This window comes from Ascaphus truei, unplaced genomic scaffold, assembly GCF_040206685.1.
Source record: "Ascaphus truei isolate aAscTru1 unplaced genomic scaffold, aAscTru1.hap1 HAP1_SCAFFOLD_1549, whole genome shotgun sequence".
Lineage (NCBI taxonomy): Eukaryota > Metazoa > Chordata > Amphibia > Anura > Ascaphidae > Ascaphus > Ascaphus truei.
In genome coordinates, this window is record NW_027454438.1 from 30,509 (window position 1) to 49,153 (window position 18,645).

The window sequence follows — 18,645 nt, forward strand, 5'->3', positions numbered from 1 at the left end:
AGCAGGATTGAATGAGAGGGGGTCATTGAGTGATAGCGGGGAGGGGAGGGAAGAGTGAGGAGAGTGGGTGTAGGAGGGAGCAGTGCAAGAGACCGTCGGGGGCAGAATACATGGTGAGAAGGGAGGCTGCCTAGAAGCATAAAAATCTACTTCACCACTGTTCTGTACTCTCTTCAATACTCTGTGTTACAGATCTCTCTGGCAAGAAATGGGGTCCAATGGCAAAGACTGCTCTAAATAAGATAGTATAAATGAACACAGAGAGAAATTCCAAAGAGTAACCCAAGAAAATACAAGTGAAATCTAATCGTAAGGTAATTAGTCCCATTAAGTGAAATACATAAAGGAATAGTCCATAAAAAAGCACAAAGGAAAAAAATAGGAGTACTTTATTGTGATGTTACATTTCAGAGAATATAAAATTATAGGAAAACAATTCCACTTTATTCAGAAAACCAGAAAGTCTTGGTCCCAGGTGGACTGAATTTTTATTGCAAATAAGTTCCTTAATACACAAGTAAAGAATATAGTTACTTATTCTATTCTCTACTGTAAGACGTGCCACATTGCCCAATATTTGGGTACAGTGCCCAGATTGTGACCATGCACTACAGAGGTGAGATTCCCCCAACTCCAATTTGCTACACACTCCAAGAGAGATTATTGTGATCAGAGGTGGAATGAGAGGGGTGAGAAGGGTCGCTGCCCAGGGAGTAGCCTGACAGGGGGTACAGAAATCTCTTTTGGTGCATATATTGCGGAGCTGCATTGATTGACTTGTCAATCAGCTCTGCTGCCTATCCCATTGACATCATGATCCGGCACTGTGATCAGCTGCAGCGCTGACCCAGGTGTGTTAGTGCAGCACTTTACAGGGAGGGAACAGAGGTTGTGGATGACAGATGCTGGGGATAGGCCATGAGTACGGGCCAGAGTAAGGTGGAGACTTTCTGTACTCTGCATACAGGACACTGCATGCATGACAGTGTCTGTGTGTGTGTGTGTGTGTGTGTGTGTGTGTATTCCAAGTGTCAGTGTGCATAAGTAAGTGTGCTCTGTAAGTATGCCTGTGTGGCAGGTATAGGGGGGTGGTTCAGCTGGAGGAACTTATCCAGGCACAAAAGCACATAGATGCCCCAGATTATACCACCCCAAATGCTGATAATATCCTGCTGCACTTTACAGAAGATGATGCAGATGTCAGTGGGTGGTGGGTTCATTAAATCCATCCATCATATCATAGCCACACTGTGCATATGATGTACTGAATCAATCACAGGAAGACATCTCCATGGTAGGGGTAGAAGTTAACAGAATATGTCCAGCACTGTGGTGTGTAGCCCATAAATAATAATTGTGCACATTACAGAACATACTTGCAACTGCAAGATCATTTTGCTGCTTGTAGTGTTTGCTCTTGTCCTGTGCAGTGTTGTCGTAGATCCGTCTCTTCAGTGTTCACTGCAATAAAAGTAAGACATTGCATTAATATTACAGAAGTTTGGGAGCTGAAATCCCACTATGCTGCAGACATTTTCCCTTTGCATAAGATTCTTGTGATTATATCTCAATGATGATCAATAACAACTACATCATAACACAGCCGCTCAATACAAAATATGTATTTGCTATCAATGGTCATGGAGGCCAAACGTCACACAATGTACAGATATACTGCTGCGGCCGAGTTTATTCGAGCATTTGCCCGTTCTTGGCCGCAGCAGTAACCTGGCGCGCGCCGGAGGGTGCCGGGCGCACGCCGAAGCAGCGGAGGAGCGCCCTCCGATCGGGGCTTTCTCCCTTCCGGTGCCGGGTCCGTCGGGTCCCCCGGAACCCCCTGCCGCTGTCCCCCACATCGCGGGACACCAGTGCTCCCTCGGGGAGCCCTGGACGCGCGTGCAGGGGGCGCAGGCACCCGATGACGCGTGACCGTGCATCGGTGATGCGCGGCACGCTGAGGGAGTGCGGCTAGCACGCCGGGGCATCCCCCGGCTTGCGGTGCTAGCCGTGCTTCAATAAAACGTGTCGGTAGTGTAGCAAGGATTATTTCTTCCTCTGGTGCATTATGATGGGATGTGTTGTAAGATTCTGCATTATTAGCATCACTGAATCTTTTGGAAACTGAGTAATATTCTATGTTTTAATGCAATATTATGGATGATCAGCCGGTAAAATAAAGCTTACTGTATCTGTAGCCATGCTCTACCCATGATGTGCTGAATCAATGACTGCAGAGTGATTCAGAGTGGTAAACATGACTGGAACACATCTCTGAATAGAGGACAGAACAGCAGTGCAGAGTAGGAGGTGAATGTATCTCAAATGGAAGACTTAGTAGCTGTGTGGGGAGTAGACAGTACAGACTGATCAAATAAATAGTTAAAGGAGTATCTTCAACATTACTTGGCTTTGTTATCAACATTGAAGTTTCTCTTGTTTTTTCTGTTCTTTAAATCACTACTACTGATGCCATGTGTAACCTGTACTGAGAGATATACTCTACTGGCCTAGATGAAACCATATGATGCAAACAGGATTCATCCCACTCCAGATTCATATGATTGCACCACTTCAACCTTTAATAAAACACATAGAACTACAGCAGTGCGCTACTGCACATGTTCTTGTTATGAATGGTAGTAGATGTGGTCCTTGGGTCAATACTTCATACAGCAGCCACACTCTACTCATGATGTATTGAATCAACAAAAACCTGCATGGTACAGATCACAGGAAGGGTAGAGTAGAGGGGAATATGTCCAATGCGAAACCCTTAGCAGCTGGATTGTGTGGAGTCAACAAAACGACAAATACTAAATGAGAAATATACACATTGCTTATCTGTCTCTGTGTAGTCATTTTCCTCCTCTTCAACTGTCTTTCAAAATTTCTCTTCTGACAGAAAAGAAACACATGGCTTCAATATTCACTGTTCTTCCCTCCTGAAATAAAAGTTAAGCATTGCATGGTTATGATCATACATACAATGAACCTTGCGCCAAACCATGTGATCCAAAGTAAATCCACCTCCCTCCCATAGCTGTGTTCCTTCTAGAGCTTCTACCACACAAGTCATTAATGTTCGTGACACTGTACTGCAGTCACAGTCTGCACACAAAGTACTGAATCAATTACATCACACTGAAAAGGCAGTCTACATGATGCAATAGTTAACCATAATAACTCTGTCATGCAAATGACAGGAAAACCTATATGTATATCATTAGGGGGGAGGGGAAAAATAATTAAAAAATAAGTGCGACAAATAAAAACAGATTATAGGAAAGTAAATCCTTGCCCTGGGAACTTTACAATCTAATAGAAATGTTAGAAGACTTAAAGAGAGGCAGCAGTTGGGGGAAGAAGTGCAGTAGATGACAATGCTTGTCCTTAATGGTGGGTACAATTAGTAGAAAGCACATCTTGGGAACAATAGTTGTTAGCAGTGACTGTGGGTGTGGGACAGTAGCCACGAGTCAAAGTTTTTGAAATGCTTGATTTAAGTCGTGAATTTTAAGATTGGTCTTACATGTGGGTGGAAGAGGTTATGTTGGCATATACTGAGTGTGAGGAAGTTTCACATGTACGGTGCAGTGATGGAAAATGGTTTCAGGCAAGTGAGAGAACAGTAGAGGTGAAAGAAGTTTACAGGAGACAGTTATGGTTATAGTGCAAGAGACAAGCAAGGGCATAACGAGAGATCAAAGATGATATGCAAGAAGGAGCAGATTAATGGAGAGCCTTAACAAAAAGGTAAGGAGGAGAACTTTGTAGGTGATACAAAAACTTGATGGGATGCCAGGACAGGGATTTAAGGAGATGAGCAGAGACTGTTGTGGGAGAAAGTGAGATAATTCAAGCAGCAGAGTTTTGCATAGGAGAAAGTTGTGAAGCATGGAGGCCTGTTAGTAGTATGTTAAAATAACCTATAGGATAACAGTATACATTGGAGTTTTAGCAGTAGGTTGAGAGGGGAAAGGGAAGATCTTGGCAATATTACAGAGAAAGAGGCAACACATTTTACCCATAGCCGTGCATGTGAATGGAGATGGAATTGAAGAGCCAAATGTTACTCCTATGCAACATGTTTGATGACAAGATAGATGGTAGTACTGTTTACTGTGATGGAGAAAGGGGATAATATGAGCCCAGTGTTAGACATTAAGTTTAAGGCAGTGGAGTGCCATCCATGAGCATATAGCCAGGAGACAACCCAAGAGTAGGGACTGGATTGCAGGAGTGAGAACAGGGGTGGATAGATTTGTGTGTGTATCATCCGCATAGAGATTATATCTAAGGCCAAAAGCATTGATGAAGTCACCAAATGATAGTATGTAGAGAGAAAGAGAGATCTCAGAACAGAGCCCTGATGTATACCCACAGACAGATCAATAGAAGACGAAGACATGTTAGCAACAGAGATGGAGAATGTGTGACAGGAAAGTTATGATGAAAACCAGGATAGAACTTTGTTACTGATACCAAGAGAGAGTTTAGAATATGAAGGAGGAGAGTGATTGAGAGCATCAAACGCAGCCGATAGATCAAGTAGGATTAGTAGGGAAAAACCTTGGGAATTAGCTTTAAGCACAGTCTGTAGAACGTGCTGTACGAAAGGCAGGTTGTAAAGGATCCAGGAGGGCATGTGATTTAAGAATGTTGACACTAGCAATTAGAAGGCAAACAGCATGAGGGATACAGAGCGGTAGTTAGTAAGGCACATAGGGTGTAGTTTGTTTCTGACAAAAGGGTGACCGCTACAGGCTTAAAGTAAGAGGGCAAAAATCCAGAGAATAGGGAGAAATTGAAGATGTGGGTGAGAGTGGGGACTAAGAGATGCAGTAAGGTGTGAGGGGATACGATCTAGAGGGCATGTGGTAGAGGGAGAATAGAAGATGATTAGCTTCCAGCTCTGTAAGAGAAGAAAAGGAGTCAAGTGCAGAAGGAGATTTGGGTAGAAGGAGAGAAGGGGGAAGGGACAGAAGGAATCTCCTTTTGGGTGGCATCCACCTTGCCTCTGAAGTAGTCAAATGCTTGAGGAGAAGTGAAGGAAGGATGGCAAGTGGGAGGAGAAGGTCAGTGGAGGGAGTCAAATACAGAGAAAAAAAACAGCGTAAATTAAATTTGAGTGTTGATGAGTGTGGAAAAAAGTAGTGTATTTAGCCCTAGAGAGCAGCTTTATACAGGACAGGAGACATTTTTACTGTAGAAAAATCAAACAAAGTGTGAGATTTCCTCCGTAGGTATTAAGAACAGCGAGTGGAAGTGTGATGAGTGTGTTTGGGAATTTAGCCAAAGGTGTGGGTTAGAGGGATGAGTGTGTCAGAGCCTATAGGGGGCATATAGATAGGAGGATAGCATTGTAAGAGTTAATAAGATTGTTAGTTTAAGCAGAAAGAAAGAGAGAGAAGAGAGAAGAGAGGTTAGAGTAGATGTCAGAGGAGAGTTTAATTAAGCAGAGGCAAATCAGTGGGACAGGTAAGATGCGGTGAGGGGAATGACTGATTGTGACTGATGAGAGCAGAAGAGGTTATGTACAACTAGAGCCTTGTTAGTAAGAGTGGACATTCCAGAGGGCACAGGAGAAGGGAAGAGAAAAGTAAGGAAAGGAATGTGGATTACATTAGATAGGTTAACACTCTTAGTAGGGAGGCCTGATGTGTATATGAGCCGGTCCAAGATTATAAGAGATATCCCCCAACATCAGCGAGCATAGAAGGAGACACAGAGATAGGTGTAGAGAGAGACAGAGATAGGGATATGTAGAGAGAGAAGGGCGTCAAGAGAATGAGACAGATAGGCGTAGAGAGAGGAGACATAGAGAGAGGGGGCTTTGAGAGGGGGGCGTAGAGAATGAGGGAAGGTGGAAGAGAATAGGATGTGCAGGAGTGCATTTCATTGAGCAGTGCAGAAATAGCTGCAATAGAGGTCTGTACAAATGGTGCTTTGTGTAGACACATGCAAAGGTAGGGGAAGGAAAGAGGAGAACATGTGGATAAAAGCAGGAGTGTGGAAGTTAGAGAAATTAGAAAAGTTTTACAGAGGAGTGAGGAAACAGTAAACAGAAAGAACAAGAGAGAGGTTACATTGGGATGACGTGCTGTGGTAGAGAGAAATGCTAGGAGAGAGCCTCCAGATATTAGAGGACATGAATTGAGAGAGCAAATGTATAAATCAAAACCGGAGGGGGAGGTATAGCACGAAAGCTTGCACAGCAGTTGATGAAGATTATAGTCTTAAAGTTGCGTGTACCTGTCAGGGCACTCAAGAAGGTCAATGCTCACAAGTGCAGAGTTCATGAAGAAATGCTGAATCCAGTTCCCCTCCAATTTAATTTTAATATAACTTTTTCATTCTTCATTACTGCAAAAAGCAAACAAAACAAAACCACATTGCATTACTATTTTCAAAATGGATTGAATGACATATTCAACAGTAACTGTGTGATGCCAATATTGCCTTCTCACTCGTAGGCCAGTACGGTCAGGTACCCAGTACTGATAAAACAATAAGTGCCCGTACTAAGTACCAATATGAATTATAAGGAAATGTAAAATCTCCAGGTCTCTCTCCATCTCTGCAACAGATATATGGATAAGCCCATATTAAGGCATCACGTGACCGGAGCCGTCACTGACTGGGTATACGCAAAGATGCAGGGAGATGCAAAGAAAGGGAGGGAGAGAGACAGGGAGAAGATGGGAAACGGAGGGAGGCACGGATGGCAGGCCTCTCTCTTTCACTGTTGCATGCAAGGAGCTGGTCCCAACATCCACAAAGTGTGTGTGTATTATTGGTTGTGTTTTATGGCGGTAGGAGGATAGTGTGTATATTGTGTGTGTGTGTGGGAGTATTATATTGTGTGTAGGGTATTATAGTGTGTATATTATGTTGAGGTGCAGAGGAGAGTGTTAGATTGGGTATCTTGTGTTAGGGGGTATTGTGTATATTGTGTTTAAGACTATAATATTATTGGGGAGATTATTATTGAGGAGGTATTAAAGTGTGTATTGTGGGGAGTATTAGTGTATGTATTATTTGTGGGTGACAGATGCTGTGGGTAGGCCAAGAGTACGGGCCAGACTAAGGTGGAGACTTTCTGTACTCTGCATACAGGACTCTACATGCACTGCAGAGGTGAAATTCCCCCAACTCCAATTTGCTACACTCTCCAAGAGAGAATATTGTGATCAGAGGTGGAAGATGAGCAGGGTCACTGCCCAGGGAGTAGCCTGTCAGGGGGCATGGAAATCTCTTTTGGTGCGTATGTTGCCACGTGGCATTGATTGACCGGTCAATTAGCACTGCTTCCTATCACAGTGACATGATCCGGTGCTGTGATCGGTTGCAGCGCTGACCAAGGTGTGTTAGTGCAGCAATTTACAGGGAGGGAACAGAGGTTGTGGGTGACAGATGCTGGGGGTAGGCCAAGAGTACGGGCCAGAGCAAGGTGGAGATATTCTGTACTCTGCATGCCCATCCTGCATGCCCAGGACTCTGCATGCATGCCAGTGGCTGTGGGGTGTGTGTGTGTAGGTATGCCAAGTGTCAGTGTGCATAAGTAAGTGTGCTGTGTGTGTAAGTAAGTTTGCCTGTGTGGCAGGAGGTGTAGGGGGGTGGGGGGCAGGGGGCGGTTCAGCTGGAGGACTTTACCCAGCACAAAAGCACATAGATGCCTCTGATTATATCACCCCAAATGCTGATAATATCCTGCTGTAGATGCACTTTACAGAAGATGATACAGATGTCATCAGTGTTTGGTGGGTTCATTAAATCAATCCATCATATAATAGCCACACTGTGCATATGATGTACTGAATCAGTAACACCAATCACAGGAAGACATCTCCATGGTAGGGGTAGTGTTGAAGTTAACAAAATATGTCCAGCACTGTGGTGTGGAGCCCATACATAATAATTGTGCACATTACCAGAACAACATATTGTCAACTTCATGATCATTTTGCTGCTTGTAGTGTATACTCTTGTCCTGTGCAGTGTTGTAGTAGATCCGTCTCTTCGGTGTTCACTGCAATAAAAGTAAGACATTGCATTAATATTACAGAAGTTTGGGGGCTGAAATCCCACTATGCTAATGACAGTTTCCCTTTGCATAAGATTCTTGTGATTATATCTCAATGATGATCAATAACAACTACATCATAACACAGCTGCTCTATACAGAATATGTATTTGCCATCAATGGTCATGGAGGCAATATGTCACACAATGTACATATATAGCAAGGATTATTTCTTCCTCTGGTGTATTATGATGGGAGGGTGAGATTCTGCATTATCAGCATCAGTAAATCTGTAGGAAACTGAGTGATATTCTATTTTTTAATGCAATATTAGGGTAAAATAAAGCTTGCTGTATCTATAGCCATGCTCTACCCATGATGTGCTGAATCAATGACTGCAGAGCGATTTAGAGTGGTAAACATGACTTGAACTCATCTCTGAATAGAGGGTAGCACAGTAGTGCAGAGTAGAAGGTGAATGTATCTCAAATGGAAACCCTTAGCAGCTGTGTGGGGAGTAGACAGTACAGACTGACCAAGTAAATAGTAAAAAGTAGTAACTTCAACATTACTTGGTTTTGTTCTCCACTCCTGTTTTTCTGTTCTTTAAATCACTAATACTGATGCCATATGTAACCTGTACTGAGAGTTATATACTCTACTGGCCTAGATCAAATTAAATGATGCAAACAGGATCCCTCCCACTCAAGATTCATATGATTGCACCACCTCAACCTTTCATAGCAATAACATAGAACTGCAGCAGTGCGCTACTGCACATGTTCTTGTTATGAATGGTAGTAGATGTGGTCCTTGGGTCAGTACTTCATACTGTAGCCACACTCTATTCATGATGTATTGAATCAACAAAAATCTGCATGGTACAGATCACAGGAAGGGGTGGAGTAGAGGTGAATATGTCCAATGCGAAACCCTTAGCAGCCGGATTTTTTGGAGTCAATAAAACGACAAATACTAAATGAGAAATATACACATTGCTTATCTGTCTCTGTGTAGTCATTTTCCTCCTCTTCAACTGTCCTTCAATTTTCTATTTTGCAAGAAAATGAACACATGGCTTCAATATTCACTTCTGTTCTGCAGTCTTTCCTCTTGAAATAAAAAAGTTAAGCATTGCATTATTATTATTATAATTATTATTGACGATACATACAATGAACCTTGCTCCAAACCATGTGATACAAAGCAAATCCACCTCCCTCCCACAGCTGTGCTCCTTCTAGAGCTTCTACCACACAAGTTATTCATGTCAGTGAAACTGTACTGCAGTCCCGGTCTGCACACAATCTACTGAATCAATGACATCACACTGTGTCACACAATGTCATGCTAACGACAGGAAACAATCTTTGTATATATCTATGTATATATAATAATAATAATAATAATAATAATAAAAAAAATAAGACAGGACAGACACTCCTACATTGCAATCAATAGAAAATAACTGGGACAGGCACTTCAAGGATGCATACGGTCCCGGATAAACTGTAGCTACCTATACACGTGTGCCTTGTCTCTAGACTCTGCATATATCTCTATTTATATACCACCCATTGTGTACTCAGCGCTTTACAAGAGAGACCAAAAAGTACAGGAAATTATTATACAATAAGTTCAACAAACAAAAACAGACAATAGGAAAGTAAATCCCTGTCCTGGGTAGTTTACAATCTAAGAGAAATGTAAGGAGACTTACAGAGAGACAACAGGTGGGGGAACAAGTGCAGTAGATGACAATGCTTGTCCTTAATGGTGGGTACTTGTAGTATAAAGCACTTCTTGGGAACAATAGTTAGTGACTGAATGAGTGACAGTAGCAACGAGTAAAAGCTATTGAAATGCTTCATTTAAGTTGTGAATTTTAAGGTTGATCTTAAATGTGGGTGGAAGAGGGTATGTTGGCATATACTGAGTGTGTGTGAGTTTCACAGGTAAATTGATGGGAAAGGGTTTCAGGCAAGAGAGCGAGTGCGCAGTAGAGGTGTAAGAAGTATAATGGAGACAGTTATTAGTAGAGCTTAGGAGACGAGGAAGGGCATAACGAGACCAAAGATGATATGTAGGAAGGAGCAGATGAATAGAGAATAGTGTTGGACTGGGTCCTCAACTATAAAAAAATGGGTAACGGGTACCCGGCCAAAATGAAAGGTTCTACCCGGTCGGGTACACGGTTTGGCACTTACCTTCCGGGTGGCGGTGACATCTAGGATCAGCAGCAGTCCTGTGACGGTGGCAGCATCTGTGGTGTCTTCAGCCGGCGGGGGAGCTGCAGGCTCACAGACACAGCTTACCTGCTTCGGTGCTGTGGAAGTGATTCCTGCAGCTCCCCCCGCCAGGTGAAGACACCTCTGATGCTGCCAACATCAGAGGACTGCTGCTGCTGATCCTAGATGTCTTAGGAAAGGTAAGTATAAAAGATTATTTCCAGCTGCCCTGACATTACCCGACGCCGGGTATTACCCGGCCAAGTCCACTTCTCAGTGGCCGGTTTCGAGTAATGTCCGGGTAGCTGGAAATGTGTCGGGTAACGCCGGGTACTCGGTACACCACTAATAGAGAACCTTAACAAAAAGGTAAGGAGGAGAACTTTGTAGGTGATCTGAAACTTGATGGGAAGCAAGGAGAGGGATTTAAGGAGGAGGAGGAGATGAGCAGATACTGTTGTGGGAGAAAGGGAAATTATTCAAGCAGCAGAGTTTTGGATAGATTGCAAATGAGAAAGTTGTGAAGCAGGGAGCCCTGTTAGCAGTATGTTAACCCATACGATAAGGGCATGCATTGGCGTTTTAGCAGTAGATTGACAGAGAAAAGGGCAAATCTTGGAAATATTACAGAGAAAGAATCGACAAACTTTAGCCAGTGTCGTGAATGAAGATGGAAAGGGAAGAGTCAAATGTTACTCCTAGGCAATGTGCTTTCATGACAGGATGATGGTAGTACTGTTTACTGCGATGGAGAAAGGTGATATTAGGCCAGATTTAGGGGGAAATATGAGGAGCTCAGTTTTAGACATTAGGTTTAAGGCAGAAGAGTGTCATCCATGGAGGATATAGCCAGGAGGCGACCCGAAACTAGGAACTAAATTGCAGGAGTGACGGTAGGGTGGATAGGTGTGTGTATCATCTGCATAGAGATGATATCAAGGGACAAAATAGTTGATAAGGTCAACTAGTGATAGTATGTAGTGAGAGAGGTCCCAGAACAGAGTCCTGAGGTATACCAACAGACAAAACAACAGGAGACAAAGACACGTTAGCAACAGAGATGGAGAATGTGTGATGGAGAAGTATGATGAAAACCAGGATATAAGTTTGCTGCGGATACGAAGAAAGAGTTTAGAATATGAATGAGAAGAGTGATTGACAGTATCAAAAGCAGAAGAGAGATCAAGCAGGATTAGTAAGTAAAATGGACCTTGGGAATTTTCTTTATGTACATAATTGGTTACATTGGGAAAGGCAGATTGTGAAGGGCCCAGAGGAGCATGTGATTTAAGAATGTTGATCAAACGGGAGATCACAAGACGTTCTAGCAATTAGGAGGCAAATGGTAGGACGGATACAGGGCGATAGTTAGAAATTCACACAAGGTCAAGGTTATTTTTGAGAATAGGGGTGACCACTGCATGCTTAAAAGGAAGAGTTGAAAGAGCCAAAGGATATGGAGGAATTGAAGATGTGGGTGAGAGTGAGAATATAGGATTGAGAGGGCATGTGGTAGAGGGAGAAGAGAAGATCAGGTTCCAGCTTTGTGACAGGAGAAAAGGAGTCAAGAGTGCAATGAGATCTAGATAGAAAAAGAGAGAGGGGGAAGGGAGAGAACGAATCTACTTGTGGATGGCATCCACCTTGCCTCAAGTGAGCAAAGGCTTGAGGAGAAATAAAGGATGGTTGTTAAGTGGGAGGAGAAAGTCAGTGGTGGGACTCAAATACATAGAAGACAGTGTGAATGAAATTGGAGTGTTGATGAGTGAGGAAAAAGTAGTGTTTGACCTTAAAAAAAGGAGCAGAGTTTTACAGAACAGGACAAAGGTTTAGTGTAGAAAATCAGACTGTGAGATTTCCTCCATAGGTGTTAAGAGCAGCAGTGTGATGTGATGAAGTGTGATGAGAGCGTGCTTGTGAATTAAACCAATGCATGGGTTAGGCTGCGTCTATAGTAAGCACGCAACAGAAGGCAAAGTTAGCGCATGCCTGTCGCTCCAGCAATCCCTGCACTGAGGTCCGAGGCGACGGGGAGGCCCTGCATCGCTCGCACGCACTGTGGACGACCAAGCGTGTGCCCATGATAATCACGGCCTTAGAGGGATGAGTGTGTCAGAGCCTAGAAGGGGCATATAGATGATGGAGGAGGAGGGAGGAGGAGATGATAGCATTGTAAGAGTTAACAAGATAGTTAGTTTAAGCAGAAAGTGAGGAGAGGTTAGAGATAAGGGTAGATGTCAGAGGAGAGAGTTCAATTAAGCTGAGGTATCGAGTAGGACAGGGGTGAGGGGAATGAGAGGTGGTGGATGATGAGAGCAGAAGAGGTCATGTACAAATAGACCTTGTTAGTCAGAGAGCAGTCATTCCAGAGGGCACGTGAGAAGTGAAGAGTAAAGTGAGACATGGAATGTGGATTACATTAGATGGGTTAATACGCTTAGCAGGGAGGTGGAGAGAGAGAGGCAAGAGGCAGAGAGTGGTGCAGGGGTTGAGGAAGAGATGTTGCATGTACCTTATCAGAACATTAAAGAACATCAATTCACACTGGTGCAGAGTTGATGATGAATCCAGTTCACCTCCAATTCAATTTTAACAGAAATGTTTCATTCTTCATTACTGAAAAAAAAGAAAAGTAAAAAACATTTCATTACTATTTTCAAAATGGATTGAATTCCCCCAACAATGACTATGTGTTACCAATATATCCCTCTCAGTCCCACTGCAGCATATACTGTACCAGTGTGAAAGTAGGAAGGTACACAGTACCGGTAAAACAATACGTGCCGGTACTATGCACCATATGAATTATAAGGGGATGTAAATCTCCCAGTCTCTCTCCATATCCGCAACAGAGCGGGCTCCGGTCAGTGGCATGGATGCCCATATATGGGTATGCTCATATTTGGGCATCCCATGTCACTGACCGGAGCCGGCTCTGAGTATAGGGATATATGCGGAGACGCAGAGGTGCAAGGAAATGGGAGGAGGCACGGTGAGAAACAGGGAGAGACCACAGGAAGATAGAGGGCAACAACTTCCACAAGGTACTTGTATGGGTAGAATTGTTTGTATTTTGTGCAGAGGGGGTAATTTCAGATAAAATACAATTCTCCACCCTCTACAAAACAATTCCACTTTGTTCAGTAAGCCAGAAAGTCTTGGTCCCATGTGGACTGAATTTAATGCAAATAAGGTCCTTAATACACAAGTAAAGAATAAAGTTACTTATTCTCTACTGTAAGAAGTGCCACATTGCCCACTATTTGGGTCCTGTGCCCAGATTGTGACCATGCATGGCAGAGGTGAGATTCCCCCAACTCCAATTTGCTACACTCTCCAAGAGAGATAATTGTGATCAGAGGTGGAACTAGGGGAGGGTGTGAGCAGGGTCACTGCCCAGGGAGTAACCTGACTGGGGGCACGGAAATCTCATTTAGTGCATATGTTGCGGCACTGCATTGATTGACCGGTCAATCTGCACTGCTGCCTGTCACAGTGACATCCTGATCGGGCACTGTGATCAGCTATAGCACTGACCCAGGTGAGATAGTTCAGCACTTTACAAGGAGGGAACAGATGTTGTGGGTGACAGATGCTGGAGGTAGGCCAAGACTGTTGGCCAGAGTAACGTGGAGACTTACTGCACCCTGCATGCCCATCCTCTCCCTGACATCAGGGGAAGGAAGTGGCCCTGGGGTGTGTGTAGGTATGCCAGATGTCAGTGTATGCATAAGTAAGTATGCCTGTGTAGTGGGAGGTGTAGGGGCGTTAAGCTGGAGGACTTAAAACAGGCACAAAAGCACATAGATACCTCTGATTATACCGCACCAAATGCTGATAATATCATGCTGTAGCTGCACTTTACAGAAGATGATGCAGATGTCATCATTGGTTGGTGGGTTCATTAAATCAATCCATCATATCATAACCACACTGTGCATATGATGTACTGAATCAGTAACACCAGGAAGACATCTCCATGTTAGGAGTAGAGTTGAAGTTAACAGAATATGTCCAGCACTGTGGTGTGTAGCCCATAAATAATAATTGTGCACATTACCAGAACAACATACTGTCAACTGCAAGATCATTTTGCTGCTTGTAGCGTATGCTCATCCTGTACAGTGTTGTAGTAGATCCGTCTCTTCAGTGTTCACTGCAACAAAAGTAAGACATTGCATTAATATTACAGACGTTTGGGGGCTGAAATCTCACTTCGCTGCGGACAATTTCCCTTTGCATAAGATTCTTGTGATTATGTCAATGATGATCAATAACTGCATCATAACACAGCCGCTCTATACAGAAGATGTACTTGCTCTCATTGGTCATTGAGGTAATACGTCACACAATGTACAGATATAGCAAGGATTATTTCTCCCACTTGTGCATTATGGCATTATGATGGGAAATGTTGTGAGATTCTGCATTATCAGCATCACTGAATCTTTTGGAAATTAAGTGATATTCTATGTTTTAATGCAATATTATGGGTGATCAGCCGGTAAAATAATAATAGCTTGCTGTATCTGTAGCCATGCTCTACCCATGATGTGCTGAACCAATGACTGCAGAGAGATTCAGAGTGCTAAACATGACTGGAACGCATCTCTGAATAATGGGCAGCAAAGCAGTGCAGAATAGGAGGTGAAAGTATTTAAAATGGAAGATCCTTAGCAGCTGTGTGGAGAGTAGACAGTACAGACTGACCAAGTAAATGGTAAAAGGAGTAACTTCAACATTACTTGGCTTTGTTCTCCACATTGAAGCTTTCCTCCTCTTTAAATCACTAATACTGATGCCATGTGTAACCTGTACTGAGAGTTATATAATCTACTGGCCTAGATGAAACCATATGATGCAAACAGGATCCATCCCACTCCAGATTCATAGAATTGAACCACCTCAACCTTTCATAACAATCACATAGAACTGCAGCTGTGCGCTACTGCACATGTTCTTGTTATGAATGGTAGTAGATGTGGTCCTTGGGTCTTTACTTCATACTGTAGCCACCCTCTACTCATGATGTATTGAATCAACGAAAACTTGCATGGTTCAGATCACAGGAAGGGGTAGAGTAGAGATGAAAATATTCAATGTGAAACCCGTAGCAGCCGGATTGTGTGGAGTCAATAAAACGACAAATACTAAATGGTAAATGAGAAATATACACATTGCTTATCTGTCTCTGTGTAGTAATTTTCCTTCTCTTCAACTGTCCTTCAAATTTTCTCTTTTGCAAGAAAAGGAACACATGGCTTCAATATTCACTTCTGTTCTGCAGTCATCCCTCCTGAAATAAAAGTTAAGCATTGCATTGTTATTATGATAATACATACAATAAACCTTGCTCCAAACCATTTGATGCAAAGCAAATCCACCTCCCACCCACAGCTGTGCTCCTTCTAGAGCATGCATGTCAAACTCCAGTCCTCGAGGGTCCCAAACAGGCCAGGTTTTCAGTAGGGATATCCTGAAAACCTGGCCTGTTTGCTGCCCTCGAGGACTGGAGTTTGACATCCTTGTTCTTGAGCTTCTACCACGCAAGTCATCCATGTGAGTGACACTGTACTGCAGTCCTGGTCTGCACACAATCTACTGAATCAATGACATCACACTGTAAAGGCAATCTACAAGATGTATTAGTTGTCCACACTTCCGAAATGTTACTTTTATGTCCAAATCACTTATTCCCATGACCTGATATTTGTATTTGTTATTTATAGGATTGTCACAAAGAGTTGATGAGGTCACCAAATGATAGTATGTAGAGAGAAAGAGAGATCTCAGAACAGAGCCCTGATGTATACCCACAAACAGATCAATAGAAGACGAAGACATGTTAGCAACAGAGATGGAGAATGTGTGACAGGAAAGTTATGATGAAAACCAGGATAGAACTGTGTTACGGATACCAAGAGAGAGTTTAGAATATGAAGGAGGAGAGTGATTGAGAGCATCAAACGCAGCAGATAGATCAAGTAGGATTAGTAGGGAAAAGTGACCTTGGGAATTTGCTTTAAGCACAGTCTGTAGAACGAGCTGTACGAAAGGCAGGTTGTAAAGGATCCAGGAGGGCATGTGATTTAAGAATGTTGACATTCTAGCAATTAGGAGACAAACAGCAGGAGGGATACAGGGCGGTAGTTAGTAAGGCACATAGGGTGTAGGTTGTTTCTGAGAAAAGGGTGACCACTACAGGCTTAAAGTAAGAGGGTAAAGAGCCAGAGAATAGGGAGGAATTGAAGATGTGGGTGAGAGTGGGGACTAAGAGATGCAGTAAGGTGTGAGGGGATACGATCTAGAGGGCATGTGGTAGAGGGAGAAGAGAAGATGATTAGCTTCCAGCTCTGTAAGAGAAGAAAAGGAGTCAAATGCAGAAGGAGAATTAGGTAGAAGGAGAGAAGGGGGAAGGGACAGAAGGAATCTCCTTGTGGGTGGCATCCACCTTGCCTCTGAAGTAGTCAAATGCTTGAGGAGAAGTGAAGGAAGGATGGCAAGTGTGAGGAGAAGGTTAGTGGAGGGAGTCAAATACAGGGAAAAAAAGACAGCGTAAATTAAATTTGAGTGTTGATGAATGTGAAAAAAAAGTAGTGTGGTTTGGCCCCAGAGAGCAGCTTTATACAGGACTGGAGACATTTTTACTGTAGAAAAATCAAATATCAATTGTGTGATTTCCTTCATAGGCATTAAGAACAGCGAGTGGAAGTGTGATGAACATGTTTGGGAATTTAGCCAAGGGTGTGGGCTAGAGGGACAAGTGTGTCAGAGCCTAGAGGGGGCATATAGATAGGAGGATAGCATTGTAAGAGTTAATAAGATTGTTAGTTTAAGCGGAAAGAGAGAGAGAGCAGAGAGGTTAGAGTAGATGTCAGAGGAGAGTTTAATTAAGCAGAGGCAAATCAGTGGGACAGGTAAGATGGGGTGAGGGGAATGACTGATTGTGAATGATGAGAGCAGAAGAGGTCATGTACAACTAGAGCCTTGTTAGTCAGAGAACGGACATTCCAGATGGCATAGGAGAAGGGAAGAGAAAAGTAAGGAAAGGAATGTGGATTACATTAGATAGGTTAACACTCTTAGCAGGGAGGCAGAGGCAGGGAGGCCCGATGTGTATATGAGCAGGTTCAAGATTATAAGAGATATCCCACACATCAGCAAACATAGAAGGAGACACAGAGATAGGTGTAGAGAGAGACAGAGATAGCTCTATGTAGAGAGAGAGGGACGTAGAGAGAATGAGACAGATAGGCGCAGAGAGAGGGGGCGCAGAGAGAGGAGGCGCCAAAAGAGGGGGCGCAGAGAGAGGGGGCACAGAGAATAGGATATTAAAGAGTGCTTTTCATTGAGCAGTGCAGAAATAGCTGCAATAGAGGTCTGTACAAATGGTGCAGTGTGTAGACACATGCAAAGGTAGGGGAAGGAAAGAGGAGAACATGTGGATAAAAGCAGGAGTGTGGAAGTTAGAGAAATTAGAAAAGTTTAACAGAGGAGTGAGGAAACAGCAAGCAGAAAGAACAAGAGAGAGGTTACATTGGGATGACGTTCTGTGGTAAAGAGAAAATGCTAGGAGAGAGCTTTCAAATATTAGAGGACATGAATTGAGGGAGCAAATGTATAAATCAAAACCTGAGGGGGAGGTATAGCACGAAAGCTTGCACAGCAGATTATAGTCTTAATGTTGCGTGTACCTGTCAGGGTATTCAAGAAGTTAAATTCTCACAAGTGCAGAGTTCATGATGAAATGCTGAATCTAGTCCCCCTCCAATTTAATTTTAATATAACTTTTCCATTCTTCATTACTGCAAAAAGCAAACAAAACAAAACCACATTGCATTACTATTTTCAAAATGGATTGAATGGCATATTCAACAGTGACTGTGTGATGCCAATATTCCCCACTCACTCGTAGTGAAGCACATATTGTACTAGTGTTGAAAGTAGGCCGGTAGAGTCAGGTACGCAGTACTGATAAAACAATAAGTGCCCGTCGTAAGTACCAGCTCCGCAACAGTGCGGGCATCACATTAGTGACGTGGATGAACATATATGGATAAGCCCATATTAAGGCATCACGTGACCAGAGCCGTCACTGACTGGGTATACGTAAAGACGCAGGGAGATGCAAGGAAAGGGAGGGAGAGAGACAGGGAGAAGATGTGAAATGGAGGAAGGCACGGATGGAGGGAGTTCTTCCGAGCTTCTGCGGGCCTCTCTCTTTCACTGGTGCATGCCGGGAGCTGGTCCCAACATCCACAAAGTGTGTGTGTATTATTGGTTGTATTTTATGGGGGTAGGAGGGTAGTGTGTATATTGTGTGTGTGGGAGTATTATATTGTGTGTAGAGGTGCAGAGGAGAGTACTAGATTGTGTATCTTGTGTAAGGGTGTT

General features: G+C 43.2%; 1 long non-coding RNA gene across 1 annotated transcript; it reads right to left on the reverse strand.

The window, feature by feature from the left end:
- Nucleotides 1-370: 370 nt before the first annotated feature.
- LOC142476295 (uncharacterized) lies at nt 371-12,855 on the reverse strand. Its single transcript, XR_012791513.1, has 6 exons — nt 12,764-12,855; nt 9,016-9,135; nt 7,932-8,029; nt 6,253-6,363; nt 2,833-2,942; nt 371-1,461 (listed from the first exon to the last, which is right to left on the reverse strand). It is a non-coding gene; the product is annotated as an uncharacterized LOC142476295 (long non-coding RNA).
- Between the last annotated feature and the right edge of the window lie 5,790 nt (nt 12,856-18,645).